Source organism: Ictidomys tridecemlineatus, unplaced genomic scaffold, assembly GCF_052094955.1.
Source record: "Ictidomys tridecemlineatus isolate mIctTri1 unplaced genomic scaffold, mIctTri1.hap1 Scaffold_612, whole genome shotgun sequence".
In the NCBI taxonomy this organism is placed as follows: domain Eukaryota; kingdom Metazoa; phylum Chordata; class Mammalia; order Rodentia; family Sciuridae; genus Ictidomys; species Ictidomys tridecemlineatus.
In genome coordinates this window covers 16,400-34,168 of record NW_027524193.1, presented here as the reverse complement: position 1 = coordinate 34,168, position 17,769 = coordinate 16,400, and the positions used below count along the sequence as shown (strand labels likewise).

At 37.6% G+C, this 17,769-nt stretch overlaps 1 pseudogene across 1 annotated transcript in view; it reads left to right on the top strand.

The window, feature by feature from the left end:
- The window catches only part of LOC144374204 (protein Spindly-like), a 70,306-nt pseudogene extending 54,186 nt beyond the window's left edge, over positions 1–16,120 (top strand). The window contains exons 13-14 of the transcript XR_013433667.1: positions 13,126–13,447; positions 15,610–16,120. The product of XR_013433667.1 is annotated as a protein Spindly-like (transcript). The remainder of the gene's footprint in view (positions 1–13,125; positions 13,448–15,609) is intronic.
- The last annotated feature ends 1,649 nt before the right edge of the window (positions 16,121–17,769 follow it).

The window sequence follows — 17,769 nt, the reverse complement described above, 5'->3', positions numbered from 1 at the left end:
ATTCCACAGATGAATAGGAACGTGTAGTGTTTCCCTTTTTGTGCCTGACTTATTTCATTTAACACAAGATCCTTAGGTCATTCAAGTTGTCACAAATGACAGGATTCCTTACCTTTTTTATGAATGCATAGTATTCCATTACTTATACATATCACATTTTCTTTCTCCATTTATGGGAGTTCAGATATCTGGAAAAAAACACACACACACAAACACCTAGTATTGGGATTGCTGGGTCACATGTTAATTCTATTTTTAATTTTTGAGAAACTTCCATACTATTTTCCATAATGACTACTAATTTATAGACCCACTCAGAGTATATGAGAGTTCTCCTTTCTCCATATCCTCACCAGAATTTTTTTTTTCTTTTGGATAATATTTATTCTAACTTGGGTGAAATAGTTTCTCATTGTGGCTTTAATTTGCATTTTTCCTGATGTTTAGTGATTTAGTGGTGTTGAGAATTTTTTCGTAAACCTCTGTATTCTTTAGAAAAATGTCTGTTCAGGTCTTTTGCCCATATTTAAAATCAGATTATATGAAGGGTTTTTGCTATTGAGTTCTTTTAGTTCCTTATAGATACTACATAGTAATGCTTTGTCAGCTGTATAATTTGCAAGCAGTTTCTTCTATTCTCTAGTTTTTCTTCACTTTGTTGATTGTTTTCTTTGCTATAGAAACTTTTAGTTTGATATTATCCGGTTTGCTTATTTTTGCTTTTGTTTCTCTTGCTTTTGAGGGATTGTCTAAAAAACATTTGCCCAGACTGAGGTCATGTAGCATTTCCCTATGTTTTCTTCAAGTAATTTTATAGTTTTTAGTTGATTTTTGTATATGATAAGAGAGAAGTCTGGCACAAAAAGACAAACACTACACGATCCTATTCATCTGTGAAATTTAAAAAAGGTTGATTTTGTAGAAGTTGACAATGTTCTCAATGAAGAAATAATGAATATTCATGGTTCTACATGTGGAGATCCAGTTTTCTCAGCACCATTTATTAAAGGACTGTCCTTTCCCCAGTATGTGTTCTGAGCTCCATTGCTCTCTTCACTGTTTTTGTGCCCGTACCATGCTATTTTGGTCAGTTTAGCACTGTAGTATATTTTGAAGTCAGGTACTAGGATTGTTCCAGTTTTGTTCTTTCTGCTCTTTGACTATTTGAAATTTTATTGTTTAAGACAGGTTAGGATTATTTTTTTCTTATTCTGTAAAGAAAATTATGGAATTTTGATGAAGATTGCATTGAATTTGTAGATTGCTTTGGGTAGAATGAATATTTTAACAATATTAATTCTTCTAGTTCATGAATATGAGGTATCTTGCCATGTTTTTCTGTCTTTTCAATTTTCACCAGTGTTTTATGGTTTTCACTGTAGAGCTCATTCATCTCCTTGATTAAGTTTTTTCCTAGGTATTTTATTTCACATTTTTTAAAAAACCATAGCTTTTATAAATGAGATTACTTTCCTTATTTCTTTTTCAGATAATTTGCTATTTTTGAATGGAAACACTACTGACTTTTATATATTGGCTTTAGTATCTTATATCCTTACTGTATTTATTAGTTCTAATAGTTTTTAAGTAGAGTATTCAGAATTTTCTGTAAAAGATTGTATTATCTAGGTCGAGGGAAGATAGCGGCGAAGGGAGTGCATCACCCCAGTGTGCCACATCACTGAGCCAGTGAAAGAAGATATGAAACGGCTGAAGGATATCTTGTTGGGAATTTCCAGTGAAATTGAGGCGCTACAGAATCTAATAGACAGGTTTCCATCGTGCGAGGTTCGGCAGTGGGAGCTCCATTTCTCCGCACGGAGGGTCGCATAGCCTGATCGCTCCGCGGCTGGTTGTCTGTGGCGCGCGCTGGGGATCGGCAGGGTGCCGGAGCGGGAGAACAGCGAGGAGAGGGAGAACAGCGATACGGATTCGGGGGGCTCCTGCCAGGGATACATCGGCAGCGCTTGGTGCGGAGTTCCGGCTTGAGACAGAGGAGAGAAGCGGTGGTTCCAGTCACCGGTCTGACCATGGAGGACGGCGGCCGCCATCTTGGAGAGATGATGTAATCATCCCATTGTTCTGCTGATCTCAGCTCATTCAGCTACGGAACAGGTGAATTCAGGCTGGTATTTGCCTGCGTCTAGCAGACAGATTTCTTGCTCAGGATTGGGACTGGGGATCTTGTGGAGAATACTCTTGAAGGCTTGTGCCTGGCAAGGCGTGCGCCGGGCACTGAGCAGCGGGACTTGGGTTCCCGGGACTTGGGTTCCCGGGGCTAACCGGGCCCAGGTCTGAGGAATCTGCGGAGACTGCCTGTGAAGGCGAGCTCCAAGTGGAGCGTGCGCTGAGCTTGGGGCGACTGGGTTCTGACTCCCGGGACAGTTTTGGCCTGGGGCTGGGGAACCCGTGGGGGTCGCTCGCTGGAGCCAGCTCCCAGCGGAGAGAGTGTATCTGGATCGGAAAGGCGGGGTTCTTGCTACCTAAGCTGCTTTGGCCCAAGGCTAGGGAACCGGCGGTGACTGCTTCTCGGCCAGGGTCCTACTGGGTGCTGTGGGGGCACAGTGGAGCTTACACCTGCGCCCAGAGCAGGCCAAGTGACCCGCCGGCGTGGTATCATGAAACCCCAAATGCAGCTGGGGCTGAAGAGAGAAGCCGCCCACGCCTAGAATAGGACCAGCGACCCACTGGCAAGACAGGCCAGGTAGCTTGCCAACGTGGTGGACACGTAACACTGAGGCAGTCGCGTCACACTGGTTGGAGTGGGGGTGGAGCAGGGTCGCCACCCGGGTCCGGAGGGGGCTCAGCGACCCGTTAGAGAGGTAGTCAGGTACCCCCATTGGGAGTGGGGGCTGTGCAGAACTTCGACCCACCGGCCTAGAGGTCTGCCAGCGTGGTAGACACGTCACACCAATTGGAGTGGAGCACAGCAGAGCCGCCACCCACATCCAGATCAGGACCAACGACCCCAGGGTGTGGTAGTTACGTTACCACAATTGGAGTGGGGTCAGAGCAGAACAGCCACCAGTGCCTGCAGTGGGGGCAGACCTGTGACCAATTAGCGTGGTAGACAGACCACCCTAATTAGGGGAGGAGCACAGCCACTACCCGCCCTGCAAGGGAGACTTCCCAACTATACAAGAGCAATATAAATAAATAGGAGGTAAATTTCAAAAACACAACAGTTGCACTAAGCAGAAAGAAACGCGAGCAGTATGAAAAGACAAGGAAAGAAAGGACCACAAGCAATGCAGGTCAACTCAACTTTAGAAGAGGTAATAGCTGCATCAGACGGAATGTCAGATAAAGAGTACAGGATATATATGCTTCAGGTGATCTGGAGTCTCAAGGAAGACATGAGACAGCAAAATCAGACAATGAAAGATCACATTGAAAAACAAATCCAGGAAGTAAAAGATCAATTTCACAGGGAGATAGAGGTAATAAAAAACAAACAAATTGAAATCCTAGAAATGCAGGAATCATTAAACCAACTTAAAAACTCAATTGAGAATACTACCAGCAGATTAGATCACTTAGAAGAGAGAACATCAGACAATGAAGACAAAGTATTTCAACTGGAAAAGAACATAGACAGCTCAGCAAGTCTGCTAAGAAACCATGAGCAGAACATCCAAGAATTATGGGACAATATCAAAAGACCAAATTTAAGAGTCATTGGGATACAGGAAGGCACAGAGCTCCAAACTAAAGGAATAAACAGACTATTCAGTGAGATTATACAAGAAAACTTCCCAGACTTGAAGAATGAGCCAGAATCACAAATCCTAGAAGCCTACAGGACGCCGAATGTGCAAAATCATAAGAGATCCACACCTAGACACATTATAATGAAGATGTCCAACATACAGAATAAGGAGAGAATTTTAAAAGCTGCAAGAGAAAGAAAGCAGATTACATTTAGGGGCAAACCAATCAGGATAACAGCTGATCTCTCAACACAGACCCTGAAAGTTAGAAGATCCTGGAATAACATATTTCAAACACTGAAAGAAAATGGGTTCCAACCAAGAATCGTGTATCCGGCGAAATTAAGCTTCAGGATAGAAGATGAAATTAAAACCTTCCATGATAAACAAAAGTTAAAAGAATTCGCAGCTAGAAAACCATCTCTTCAAAAAATCCTTGGCAAAACATTACAGGAAGAGGAAATGGAAAATAATATTGAAAACCAACAATGGGAGATAGGACAGTAAAGGGGGAAAAATAGTCAAAGAGGATAACAAATCAGGTTTAGAAACATCAATAAACAAATATGGCTAGAAGAACAAATCATATCTCAATAATAACCCTAAATGTTAATGGCTTAAATTCACCAATTAAGAGACACAGGCTAGTAGAATGGATCACAAAAGAAGACCCAACAATATGCTGCCTACAGGAGACGCATCTGATAGAAAAAGATATTCATAGACTGAAGGTGAAAGGTTGGGAAAAATCATACCACTCATATGGACTGCAGAAACAAGCAGGAGTGTCCATACTCATATCTAATAAAATAGATTTCAAGCCAAAGTTAATCAAAAGGGATAAAGAAGGACACTTCATACTGCTCAAGGGAACCATACACCAACAAGACATAACAATCATAAATATATATGCCCCAAATAATGGTGCGGCTGTGTTCATCAAGCAAACTCTCCTCAAGTTCAAGAGTCTAATAGACCACCATACAATAATCATGGGAGACTTCAACACACCTCTCTCACCACTGGACAAATCTTACAAACAAAAGTTAAATAAAGAAACTATAGAACTCAATAACACAATTAACAACCTAGACTTAATTGACATATATAGACTATACCACCCAAAATCAAGTAGTTACACTTTTTTCTCAGCAGCACATGGAAGCTTCTCAAAAATAGACCATATATTATGTCACAGGGCAACTCTTAGACAATATAAAGGGGTAGAGATAATACCATGCATCTTATCTGATCATAATGGAATAAAACTGGAAATCAATGATAAAAGAATGAAGGAAAAATCAAGCATCACTTGGAGAATGAACAATAGGTTGCTGAATGATCAATGGGTTTTAGAAGACATCAAGGAGGAAATTAAAAAATTCCTAGAGTTAAATGAAAACACAGACACAACATATCGGAATCTATGGGACACATTGAAGGCAGTTCTAAGAGGAAAATTCATTTTTTGGAGTTCATTCCTCAAAAAAAGAAAAAACCAACAAATAAATGATCTCATACTTCATCTCAAAATCCTAGAAAAAGAAGAGCAAAACAACAGCAAAAGAAGTAGAAGGCAAGAAATAATTAAAATCAGAGCTGAAATAAATGAAATTGAAACAAAAGAAACAATTGAAAAAATTGACAAGACTAAAAGTTGGTTCTTTGAAAAAATAAATAAAATTGACAGGCCCTTAGCCATGCTAACGAAGAGAAGAAGAGAGAGAACTCAAATTACTAACATACGGGATGAAAAAGGTAATATCACAACAGACACTTCAGAAATACAGAAGATAATCAGAAATTATTTTGAATCCTTATACTCCAATAAAATAGAAGATAGTGAAGGCATAGATAAATTCCTTAAGTCTTATGACCTGCCCAGATTGAGTCAGGAGGATATAGACAACCTAAACAGACCAATAACAATAGAGGAAATAGAAGAAACCATCAAAAGATTACCAACTAAGAAAAGCCCAGGACCGGATGGGTATACAGCAGAGTTTTACAAAACCTTTAAAGAGGAACTAACACCAATACTTTTCAAGCTATTTCAGGAAATAGAAAAAGAGGGAGAACTTCCAAATTCATTCTACGAGGCCAACATCACCCTGATTCCGAAACCAGACAAAGACACTTCAAAGAAAGAAAACTACAGACCAATATCTCTAATGAACCTTGACGCAAAAATCCTCAATAAAATTCTGGCGAATCGGATTCAAATACATATCAAAAAAATTATACATCATGATCAAGTAGGATTCATCCCTGGGATGCAAGGCTGGTTCAATATACGGAAATCAATAAATGTTATTCACCACATCAATAGACTTAAAAATAAGAACCATATGATCATCTCGATAGATGCAGAAAAAGCATTTGACAAAGTACAGCATCCCTTTATGTTCAAAACTCTAGAAAAATTAGGGATAACTGGAACATACCTCAACATTGTAAAAGCAATCTATGATAAGCCACAGGCCAGCATCATTCTGAATGGAGAAAAATTGAAGGCATTCCCTCTAAGATCTGGTACAAGACAGGGATGCCCTCTCTCACCACTTCTGTTCAACATAGTCCTCGAAACACTGGCCAGAGCAATTAGACAGACGAAAGAAATTAAAGGCATAAAAATAGGAAAAGAAGGACTTAAATTATCACTATTTGCAGATGATATGATCCTATACCTAGCAGACCCAAAAGGGTCTACAAAGAAGCTATTAGAGCTAATAAATGAATTCAGCAAAGTGGCAGGATATAAGATCAACACGCATAAATCAAAGGCATTCCTGTATATCAGTGACAAATCCTCTGAAACGGAAATGAGGACAACTACCCCATTCACAATATCCCCCCCAAAAATAAAATACTTGGGAATCAACCTAACAAAAGAGGTGAAAGATTTATATAATGAAAATTATAGAACCCTAAAGAAAGATATAGAAGAAGACCTTAGAAGATGGAAAAATATACCCTGCTCATGGATAGGTAGAACTAACATCATCAAAATGGCGATATTACCAAAAGTTCTCTATAAGTTCAATGCAATGCCAATCAAAATCCCAATGGAATTTCTTGTAGAAATAGATAAAAGAATCATGAAATTCATATGGAATAATAAAAGACCCAGAATAGCAAAAACAATGCTAAGCAGGAAGTGTGAATCAGGCGGTATAGCGATACCAGACTTCAAACTATACTACAGAGCAATAGTAACAAAAACAGCATGGTACTGGTACCAAAACAGGCGGGTGGACCAATGGTACAGAATAGAGGACACAGAAACCAATCCACAAAACTACAACTATCTTATATTTGATAAAGGGGCTAAAAGCATGCAATGGAGGAAGGATAGCATCTTCAACAAATGGTGCTGGGAAAACTGGAAATCCATTTGCATCAAAATGAATCTGAACCCCTATCTCTCGCCATGCACAAAAGTTAACTCAAAATGGATTAAGGAGCTTGATATTAAATCAGAGACACGGCATCTGATAGAAGAAAAAGTTGGTTATGATCTACATACTGTGGGATCGGGCCCCAAATTCCTCAATAGGACACCCATAGCGCAAGAGTTAACAACTAGAATCAACAAATGGGACTTACTCAAACTAAAAAGTTTTTTCTCAGCAAAAGAAACAATAAGAGAGATAAACAGGGAGCCTACATCCTGGGAACAAATCTTTAATCCACACACTTCAGATAGAGCCCTAATAACCAGAATATACAAAGAACTCAAAAAATTAGACAATAAGATAACAAATAACCCAATCAATAAATGGGCCAAGGACCTGAACAGACAGTTCTCAGAGGAGGACATACAATCAATCAATAAGTACATGAAAAAATGCTCACCATCGCTAGCAGTTAGAGAAATGCAAATCAAAACTACCCTAAGATACCACCTCACTCCAGTAAGATTGGCAGCCATTAGGAAGTCAAACAACAATAAGTGCTGGAGAGGATGCGGGGAAAAGGGCACTCTTGTTCATTGCTGGTGGGACTGCAAATTGGTGCAGCCAATTTGGAAAGCAGTATGGAGATTTCTTGGAAAGCTGGGAATGGAACCACCATTTGACCCAGCTATTCCCCTTCTCTGTCTATTCCCTAAAGACCTAATAAGAGCATGTTACAGAGACACTGCTACAACGATGTTCATAGCAGCACAATTCACTATAGCAAGATTATAGAATCAGCCCAGATGCCCTTCAATAGATGAATGGATAAAAAAAATGTGGCATTTATACACAATGGAGTATTACTCTGCATTAAGGAATGACAAAATCATAGAATTTGGAGGGAAATGGATGGCATTAGAGCAGATTATGCTAAGTGAAGCTAGTCAATCGTTAAAAAACAAATACCAAATGACCCCTTTGATATAAGGGGAGTAAACAAGGACAGGGTAAGGACGAAGAGCTTGAGAAGAAGATTTACATTAAACAGGGATGAGAAAAGGGGAGGGGAGGGGAGGGGAGGGGATGGGAGGGGGGATAGTAGAGAATAGGACAGACAGCAGAATACATCAGACACTAGAAAGGCAATATGTCAATCAATGGAAGGGTAACTGATGTGAAACAGCAATCTGTATACGGGGTAAAGTTGGGAGTTCATAACCCACTTGAATCAAACTGTGAAAGATGATGTATTAAGAACTGTGTAATGTTTTGAACGACCAACAATAAAAAAAAAAAAAGATTGTATTATCTGAAAACAGGGACGGTTTCCTTTACAATTCGGCTGCCTATTATTTCTTCCTTTTATCTAATTTCTCTGGCTAGGACTTCAAGTTCTGTGTTGAGTCATAACAGTGAATGCTGGTGGCATCCTTGTCTTGTTCCAGATCCTAAAGGAAACACTTTGATTTTGACCCTGTTGAGTATGATATCTGTGGGTTTATCATCTATGGCTTTTAATATACTGAGATGTGTTCCTTCTATGCCTAATTTATTTAGAGTTTTTATCAAAAAAGGATGTTAAGTTTTATCATTTTTTTTTTCTATTGAAATGGTTCTATGGTGTTTGCCCTTTTGTCTGAAATGTGATATATCAGCTTGTTGATTTGTATTTTAAGCCATTCTTTGATCCTAGGGTGAATTCCATTTGATCATGGTATTTAATTATTTTGATATGCTGTTGCCTTCTGCTCTCCAGAAATTTTTTTTTCAGGTTTTCTAATTTGTTTGTATTTACTAGTTCTTAAAATTCTTTGTTTCTGTGAGGTCAGTTAAGGTCCTCTGATTTTTTAAAATTTATTTGAGTTTTTTTTTTTTTTTGGTCTGGCTAAAGATTTATTCATTTTGTTTATCTTTTCAAAAACCAATTATTCATTTATCTTTTATTTTCTTTTTTTCCTCTATTTTGGTTATTTGTGCTCTGATCCTTACCATTTCTTCCTTCTACTAATTTTGGTCTTATTTTTTTTCTTATTTTTTTCTAGTTTATTGAGATGAGACATTGAGATCTTCCTTCTTTTTTTTAAAAAAAATTTTAAATTGTTTTTGAACCTTTATTTTGTTTATATGAAGGGCTGAGGATTGAACCCAGTGCATCTTACGTGCTAGGCAAGCACTCCACCACTAAGCTGTTCTCTTCCTTCTTTTTTTGAAGTAGGAGTTTATTGCTATAAACTTCCTTCTTAGAATTGCTTTTGCTGAAAGCATAAAGTTTTGGCATATTTGGTATATTTTCATTTTTACTTGTGAAAAGAAATATTTAAATTTATCATTTAATTTCCTCATTGACTTATTGGTTGCTTCTAAGTATGTTTAATTTTTACATCTTTGTACAGTTTCTGATGTTCTCTTTTGTGGCCTGACATGATACCCTTGAGAACATTTCATGTGCAGTTGAGAGGAATGTGCTGCAGCTGGTGCATGGAAAGGTCTGTAACTTCTGTTAGCTCCATTTGGTATAGAGTACAGTTTAAATCTGATGTTTCTCTGCTGGTTTTCTGGCTAGATGCTCTTCCATTGCTAGAAGTGGGCTGTTAAAGTACCTTATCACCGCAAAAAAATTGCTGCCTATCGATCTACATTTAATAATGCTTGCTTTATGTATTTAGACATATTTACAATTGTTGTATACTCTTTTTTTGTTCTGTAATAGCCTTGTCTCCTTAGTTTTTGACTTGAAGCATATTTTATTTAAGTATAACCACTCCTACTCTCTTTTGGTTTCCATTTGAATGGAATATCTTTTTCCATTTGTTCACTATCTATTCCTTACAAGTGAGTGTCTTGTAGGCAGCAGAGTCAGATTTGGGTACTGTCATGTAATTACTTGTTTTCTGGTTGTTTTGTACATCTTTGTTCTTATCTTCCTGTCTTCCTTTGTTAAGTGATTTTTTTTTCCTATCAGCATGTTTTGATCCCATGGTTTTTATTTTCAGTGCATCTATTTAAGGTTTTTGCTCTGTGATTACCATGAGGCTTTCACAGAACATCTTATAATTACAACAGGTTATTTTGAGCTGCAACAACTTAATTTCAAAAGCAAAAAAGAAAAAAAGCCTTCTACTCTTCAACTCCATTTCTCTCCCATATTTTGAGTTTTTGATGTTAAAATTTACATCTTTTTATATTACATATCCCTTAGCTTATTACTGTATTTGTATTAGTTTTGTCCTTTAGGCTTCTTACTAAGGATATAAATGGTTTACATCCCCTAGTTCCTGTGTTATTTTGGATGTATCTGAATGCTCACTTTTACCTGTGGGTTTTTATACCTTCAGATGTTTTCATATTAGACATTCTCATCTTTTTTTTCTCTTTGCATTTGAAGAACTCCCTTCAGCCTTTCTTGTAAGATAGTCTGTTGCCATGAGTGCATTCAGGTTTTGTCTGGGAAGGTCTGTCTTCCCTTTACTTCTGAAGAAGCTTTGGTGGGTACATTATTCTTGGTTGGCAGATGTTTTTCCTTCAGCAGTTTGGATATCATCTCATTCCCTTATGTCCTTTGGGTTTTTGCTGAGAAGTCCACCAGTCATATTAGAATTCCCTTCTGTGTCACTTTCTTCTTTCTTTCCTCTTGCTGCTTTAATAGTCCTCTTTGTCTTTGACTTTTGAGAGTTATTTGGGTTGAATCTGATTGGCAACCTTTGATTATCCTGTAATTGGGTGTTTGTATCTTAGATTTGGAAAGTTTTCTGTTATATGTTTGGATAAACTTAATTCTAACCTTTTGTCATTCTCTAGATCCTCTTGGACACCAATGACATAGATTTGCTGTTTTAATGGTGTCCCAGAGATCTCATGAATTTTCTTCATTCTTTCTCATTCTTTTTTCTCCTCTGTTTTCAAATAGCCTGTTATCAAGCTCACCAATTCTTTCCTCTCCTTGATCAGTTCTGCTATTAATGCCCACCAGTGGCTTTTTTATTTCATTTATTTATCAGCTCCAGAATTTGATTTTTTAAAATTATTTCAATCTGTTAAATGTCTCCTTATAAATTTTTCTTAATTGGTCCTCTGTTTTCTTGAAGTTTCTTGAGTTTTTTTTAAACCAGATATTTTAAATTCTTTGTCTGCCAAATCATGCATATGAATGTCTTTTGGGTTTATCTTTGGCAATATGTTTTGTCTATTTGATAAAGACATCTTTCCTTGGCTCTTCTTAGTTATTGTAACATATATCTTTGTCTCTTCATTGATGAATTAGGTATCTCTTTCTTTTTTTTTTCCAATCTGGACTTGTTTGTGACTATTCTACTCCAGTAGGCTTGTTTAGACATTTTTAGCAGACTGCCTATGGTATTCCATTTCAGCATTAGAGGGCACCCTGAGCTCAGGTTAGATGCAGGTTTTTTTGACAACTCTGCTGCTGGTGCAGTTTCCAACCTGGATGGACCCATGGGAGATTCATGGAGTACACTCAAGGCATGTGGGAGAGCCAGTCAGGCTCTTGAGTCCAGAGGATCTATGAACCCCGCCTCCAGCAGTAAACATTTCTAAACATTCTGTCTGCTAGCATGTCTCCTCTGGCAGGGATGGAGGGCCAGTGCCAAGTTCTGTGTGCTAGTTCGAGCCCTACTTCTCCTTCTTTCTAGCTGATCTCAGGAGCATCCCATGGAGTATTCTCAGTGCTTGCTGTGAGCCCATGCAGTGAGACTCCCACAGAGGGACTCTGGTGGTGAGGAAGTCAAATATCTATTTTTCTTGCTTACTTTTTTCAGTGTATACACTGAGTTCTGGGGGCTTTCTGCAAGTGGTACCATGAAAGCTTGGGGACAAAGTGTTGCAGTAACAGGGAACCTTTCCCCTTGTGGGCTTCACAGTCTAACTTACCTTTTCTAGTTTTCTTAGTTCTTGTGAATGTATTTTTGTGGCATATAGTTATTTAGCTTGGTCGTTCTGTAGGGGATTTATCACTGGAGATTTCTACCCGACCTCTTCTCTTACAGTTCTAGCCTTTAAGGAAAAATGTTTGGACAGTTATTAGAGCAAGTCACATCACTGAGAAAAAATAGCCCAATACACCCTCTGCCTCTTGTATACTACAAAAAATGAACTTTACTATGTATAAATTTTAAAATAAAAGGGCAAATGTAAAGAAGTCCATGAATGTGATGGTCCTAACTCCCTCCCCTCCCCAAAAGGTATTGTCAACATGTTTTAGGTTAAGGATTCTCAACGGGTTTCTGCCCCCCCCCCCCGTTGACAGGCTGAACTCTGTTCATTGTGGTCAATAGTGGGGAAAATGTAAACAATGAGAAGTTTTTATATTGTTTTAAAAGACTTCTCTTTCTTTTGTTCTTTTTCTCTTCCCTGATCCTAGTAAGCTCCTGTGAGTAAAAATTACCCATTAGGAATTTCAGGGGTAGTGTGCTGAACTGAACACAGCAAAAGGACAGGAGGATGGTTAGTAAATCCAGATGATCTGGGTTTCAGAGGAGCAGCAAGGGATATCCAATATTTAGAGTTTGACCTGTTCTTTTCATTTAATCCTTGTAACAGACAAAGCAAAGTAAGTATTTTTAATCCACATTTTGCAGATTTAGAAACCTTAAAATGTAGGATGATTAAATACTTTCCTAAGGTCATCCAGCTGCTAAGTGCCAGACTTGACCCTAAACTCCCTGACTGTGTGCCACTGCATCTTTATCTCCATGGCACCAAGGTCACCCTTAGGAACCATCTCCCCTTAGAATTTTTTATCAAAATACCACAAGAGAACATTTTATTCATTCCTAGAATTCCTGTATTGAGTTCCCAAGGAAAAATTTATGCTCAAAATAATCTATAAAAGCTTTTATTAATGCAGTCTATGAAAAAGAAAGAAAAAGAAATAGGTTTCAGTGAGGTGATGAGTGGATTTTAAAAGAATAGAAAAAAGGAAAAGACTTTATGTATAACCGCTCTCCCTTGGTCTGTCTTTTGTTTATTGACTGGATTTTTCTAATGGTTTTCATTCTCAGAGAAAATCAAAGTTCCTATACTCAAAAAGAGGCGGGAGGTGCTACCTCTGGATGTGACCCCTGCTGAAGACGAATGTGCCAGTGGTGCTGCCGGGGAAGGAACTTCTAGATTCCTACTTCACAAGGAGACACAGTCCTGTCCTAACCCTTCAGAAGGGGACTTGCAGTTAGAAAAGTCAGTATCTGCAAACACTCCCACTGCCCCTCTCTCTCCTCACAAAAATCTGCCCGTGGATGTGCAGCAGCCAAAGAAGGAGAAGAAATGTGTGAAGCTTGCTCAAGCCTTAAGTGAAAGAAGTGAGAACACGCCGGACTCTCTCAGGTCAGTGTCCTCTTTTCAAGTCAGCCAGCAGCCCTCCCTTTCTCTCCCTTCTCGCTGCATGAGCTATGCTCTTTGTCTCTTTATCTGTCTTCTCAATATTGCATGCAGTCTAATCCCCCAGTTTCATCTGCCTGCCTTCAACTTCTCTAAAACTTTGAGAAAGACAAAAATGATTGCAAGGGGAAAGGACTCCTGAAGAAGGGAGTCATTAGAAAGCCACACATCTGTCTTTTTGGTTTGAATAAATGTGCTATTACTTTTCTCCTGGTAAAGGAGTAGCCATGAAGGAACAATCAACTTACCTTCTCAAAGGTTTTACAGTAGTCTGAAGACAGTTTAGTTAAGAAAATGTAGGTGAAGTTTTCTATGGCTTTTGATGATGTTTATACCAGTCCTTCAGACATTACTTTTAATTATTTTGACATTTTTAAATATCCAAGGTAATTTGTTTCCATTTTTTCTAAAACATCAAAGCCTCCAATTTCTGCATAATTGAATTTGTGACTTAAAAGAGAAAGTGTCAGATATGTGTATCTGAAGGACCAGTTGAAGGGCCTTGTCCTTTAAAAGGAATAGAAGTGAGAAGGTAAGAGCAAGTGAACAGAGGGAAGAGGATGTAACTGGCTGCAGCTGGAGTTCTGGGCATGCACAGCAGGATCTGGGTAGGATAAACAGAAGTGAGTGAGGGAAATGGAGGGGAAATCAAGATGAAGGTTGTGTAATGCAATGGCAGGTATATTAAAAATAAATACTTTTAGACATGTAAAATTCAAACTTGTTTCTGTGAAAGTAGCCAGCTTGGGTTGTCTCCAATGAAGTGAGGTTTTTAAGGTGCTACTAGGGCTACTTTGTTCTTAGAAAGAAGGGAACAAAGTCAGGCATTTTCTGTGTGCATTTGATCGAAAAAGTAAAACAGTCCATCGTATGTAAAAGAACTTCCTTGTATGTTTTATCTGATTTTTCTTTAAATTTTCAGTGCTTCTAAATGTACTCAACAATGATAAAACTCAAGCTGCTGTTGTTATTGTAAGGAAAACTAATTAATTATTTCCTTCCTTGAGTTTTTTTATAATGTTGTAAGTCACATAAAATAAGAGCTTGATATTCTTGAGGAAATGACAAATGGATGCTACCTGACAGTACCCATAGTGCTAACTGTTCTGAGGCGAGTTCTGCAGGCCGTGCATGTGTGTGTGTTGCTCACTGTGGGAGTGTGCATATGGCCAGTGCGGGTTTGCGTGGCTCACGGTGTGGGTGTGTGTGTGGCCTGTATGGTCTTCCAGAGGTGGATTTCCAGAACCGATCAGTGCATATCTTGCCAGCTATGTTGCCTTCATTTCTTCTTCTGCCCTTTTGTGCTTGAAAAAAATATTGCTTCAATGTATCTAATTAAATTGTTTGACTCAAATTGCATATTGGAAACTATTTGCCTTGCTAGTTAAACAAAAACAAATAAAATACCACAAAACACTTTATTTTTATTTATTTATTTTTTTTGCATGTGTGTGAGTCCATCTGCTCACTGCAGACATTTCCAACCTTGTGTCTTGCATGCTTAACTTAGATACCCAATCTGAAGGTGATTTTATAACAAGTGGCTTTTATTTGAAACTTCACTGTTGCATGCTTTATAAATTTAATTGATGCGCTTCTTTAAAGTGTTCGCAGGCCTATTTTATTATCTCCCCACTGTTTATATTTTTCTTTAACTATTCTCCTAGTTGAAACTCAGTTTGAGTGTGTTTTCATTGTCTGAGACAGACATCTGTGCAGCCAGGATCCCATGGTGTTTTCATCTTGTGCATGGGCCTTTTGTGTGTCATGTTATCTTTAAAATACTGCTCCAGCATTTCAATTTTTGTGTTATGTGTACTTATCATGATAGATATCTCATCAGATTTAATTCTTTAATCTCGGCCTTAACAGGCCTTTTTTTAATCAACCTTAACATATTTACTAGACATTTAAAAATCAAGTCTATTGATAAGAATAATTCCTTTCAAGAGTCATTTAGTATTTTAATGGTACTGGAGTCGACTAATTTTTTTCTTATTAAAAAATAGCACCATTCCTCCTTAGAGGCTCAATATATTACGGGTTTGTTTCTCTATTTTTTTCCTTAACTACATTTGAATTCAAAGTGGATGCTTTAATGCCTGTAGGTTAGCCGCTGAGTCAATGCTTCAAACAGACGTTAATGAAAGGAAAGAACCTGCAAGCAAATTGGAAAAAGAACCTTGTAAGAAATCACACCCTATTGTATACGTGTCCTCCAAATCCACTCTGGAGACCCAGTGTCCTCAGCAGTAAGGACTTCTCTCTGATCAGAGGGAGGTACTACTTGCCCTGAGGTTACTGAGGAGTTTAGTTAAGAGCCAGAGTGGTACCAGAGTTCCAAATACTCATGTCTCCTCATTGTATCAAGAGCCAGCATTTCCATGCTTCTCAACCAGGCTTTCAATTTTGATTGTGATCCTAAGGAGAGTTTCTTAAGTGATGACCCTTCATGGATCTTCTGTGATTCACACTGTATAAACTGTTAACGGAAGGAAGACTATACTTAAATTAAATCTACATGCAATGTAGTGTCTGGATTTTTTTCAAGTGAAGTGAATATTTTAACCTACCTTCAGAGCCATATATTCAGAGAATGAACTAATATACTATTATATTTTCATATGTAATCTTTTTATGAACTTAGTTTTTCATTGTATTGTAAAAATAGGAAATTTGATTTGAAAATATATATTGTTATAGATTTTGTCAGTGTTTAAAGCACCTATATGTATCTTTATTTATGTTCAATTTATGACTGAAGCATATGAGACAAATAATTTTAAAATATGAAATAAAATTGCAACAATTTCTCCTCTTTTGTTTTCTTATTCTGTGTAGATAACAGGATATTATCAAAAAATAATAAAGGTGTGGTCAAAAAAAGAAACTTCAGGGATTCTCAATTCCTTGATACCTATGATCTTACATATAAATATATGTATTTTATATATAACTTTATATTTTGTGAATATATACCTATATATTAAAAAAGATTTAATGCTAAACTTTCTAAATGAATATAGATTGGTTCATAGCAATTTCATGTATATTTTCTATAGGTGGGTGAATTAGGGTTCTTCCATGTACATATACCTACATATTTTCACATTCATTCATATTCACAAGCATTTCTGAATCCAATGTGCTGAATTAGAAATGTTTCATTTAGTAAATTAAGTCTGAATAGAAATCTAGGAGCAACACACAAAGAGTTTGGGAAATGTTTTTTACAAAGAGACTTGCACAAATATTTAAAGAAATTAAGCAGCCAATTGAAGGTTAAAGAACTGGGTCAACAAGGTAATCTCATACATTGAGGCTCTGCCTTAATTCCTAGAAACTGAGGCAATTCTGTTGATCTTGAGTCTTCTAGGAATATATTGAAAAATCACTGCTGTAGATGATGGGAAACAAATAATGGATATAAGCAAAATAGTGTCCTCACTCAATTTATTTTAGTAAAAGCTTTGCGAAGTCATAATGGAAAATGGATTTAGAAAAAGCTAAGAATGGAGGCCAGAAATGGCAAGGTTTGTCATTGGATAGTACAGTTAAATACACAATGAGACTGAGGCAGTAGGTCAGTAATACAAAATGAGAGTTGGATTCGAGATACAGTTTAAAAGGAACAGAATGGTCAATAAGTGTTGAAAAATGAGATGTGGGACTCAGATATTAGTGGATAAATGGTGGTGGTAATAGAATGTAGGAGTTGAGGGATTCAGTTCTAGTGGACACTTTTACTCAAGTACATGCAGGGAGCTGGGCAAAATGGTGCACACCTATAATCCCAGCTGCTCAGGAAGCTAAGACAGCAGGATTATAAGACACCGTCTCAAAAATTAAAGGAGCTTGGGATGTACCTCAGTGGTAGAGCACCCATAGTGTGTATGATTTGCAAAAGTAAGTTTTTTTTATTGAAACTTAATTTTGAAAGGAAAATGTGAACTAACATATAGCCTTGTTCTAATAGGCACATTTCTCCCTCATCATTACTCCAAAAAGTAGCCTTGGTTTATTCACTATTAGACAGAACCTGGAGTACAGATGGCAAAACTATTTTGCCTCTTTGAGAAAGGTGTTAGTAGGAGGGAATAATGTTTGATTTGCTAGATATTTTATGTTCTGCTTCTCTTAGCATAATAATAAGATTGTAGCATTCTAGGATATCTGAACCCAAATCTCAACTTCTCAGCATAAAGTTAGACTTGGGCAACTTTGTCTCTGGGAACAGTTGCTTTGGGTATTGCTTTTTTTTTAATAGT